This window comes from Nerophis lumbriciformis, linkage group LG03 (genome assembly GCF_033978685.3).
Source record: "Nerophis lumbriciformis linkage group LG03, RoL_Nlum_v2.1, whole genome shotgun sequence".
In the NCBI taxonomy this organism is placed as follows: domain Eukaryota; kingdom Metazoa; phylum Chordata; class Actinopteri; order Syngnathiformes; family Syngnathidae; genus Nerophis; species Nerophis lumbriciformis.
Genome location: NC_084550.2, coordinates 60,375,955 through 60,377,500, shown reverse-complemented (window position 1 = coordinate 60,377,500; position 1,546 = coordinate 60,375,955). Strand labels below are relative to the sequence as shown.

At 36.8% G+C, this 1,546-nt stretch overlaps 1 protein-coding gene across 1 annotated transcript in view; it reads right to left on the bottom strand.

Annotated features, from left to right (window-relative positions):
* The window catches only part of vhl (von Hippel-Lindau tumor suppressor), a 7,421-nt gene extending 7,369 nt beyond the window's left edge, over positions 1 to 52 (bottom strand). Inside the window, exon 1 of the mRNA XM_061940375.2 lies at positions 1 to 52. This exon is cut by the window's left edge and continues 358 nt beyond it. The gene's annotated coding sequence lies outside the window, so the exon portion shown is untranslated.
* Between the last annotated feature and the right edge of the window lie 1,494 nt (positions 53 to 1,546).

Genomic DNA, 1,546 nt, shown 5'->3' with positions numbered 1-1,546 from the left:
AGTTTGAGCCTTTAACGCAACCTGGATGTTTACTTTCCCATTTCCGGGTGCAAGTCACGTGGTTGTGTAAGGCGATTGGTTAAGACGGCCATGTCGTCAGTGTGACGTCACTAAAACCTGTGACGTTTGTTTTTCCCCTCAAACTTGATTTTAATAACGGTAAAATAATTTAAAAATTGAAATAACGAAAACCAACAATTTTATACATTAACAAGAAGTTGTAACAAAGGAAAAAGAAAAACACGAAAAAAAAAAAATATATATATATATAAAACAAGAAACATGCAACATGTGCGAAGGATTTCATTTTTCTTTTTTCCCATTCATTTATTTATTTCAGGCAATGACATAAAAAAGTAAAAAGTTGACAACACATAATAATGTAACCTATTTTTATGGGCTTTCCTCTTGGTGATGTTAAGTTCCTGTTATACGCTGTCATACAGTATATGCCTTGAGCTCTTATTTTGAAGGCGCTAAGAGCGGAAGTGATGACACGTTGTTGGAGTGGAGCGGAGGTTTTGGAAAGAAGGTAAATAAAGTGGTCCTCGTGGAAACTAGAGACTCCGTGTTTATTATTTTGTAGTTTCATACGTATATGTCGCTTAGACACACAAAAACATAGTTTTACTCCGCATACAGACACACAAAAACATAGTTTTACTCCGCATACAGACACACAAAAACAGAGTTTTACTCCGCATACAGACACACAAAAACATAGTTTTACTCCGCATACAGACATACAAAAACAGAGTTTTACTCCGCATACAGACACACAAAAACAGTTTTATTCCGCATACAGACACACAAAAACAGTTTTACTCCGCATACAGACACACAAAAACAGAGTTTTACTCCGCATACAGACACACAAAAACATAGTTTTACTCCGCATACAGACACACAAAAACATAGTTTTACTCCGCATACAGACACACAGAAACATAGTTATACTCCGCATACAGACGCACACAAACATAGTTTTACTCCGCATACAGACACACAAAAACAGAGTTTTACTCCGCATACAGACACACAAAAACAGAGTTTTACTCCGCATACAGACACACAAAAACAGAGTTTTACTCCGCATGCAGACGCACACAAACATAGTTTTACTCCGCATACAGACACATAAAAACAGAGTTTTACTCCGCATACAGACACACAAAAACAGAGTTTTACTCCGCATACAGACACACAAAAACATAGTTTTACTCTGCATACAGACACACAAAAACATAGTTTTACTTTGCATACAGACGCACAAAAACATAGTTTTACTCTGCATACAGACGCACAAAAACATAGTTTTACTCCGCATACAGACACACAAAAACATAGTTTTACTCCGCATACAGACGCACACAAACATAGTTTTACTCCGCATACAGACACACAAAAACAGAGTTTTACTCCGCATACAGACACACAAAAACAGAGTTTTACTCCGCATACAGACACACACAAACATAGTTTTACTCCGCATACAGACACATAAAAACAGAGTTTTACTCCGCATACAGACACACAAAAACAGAGT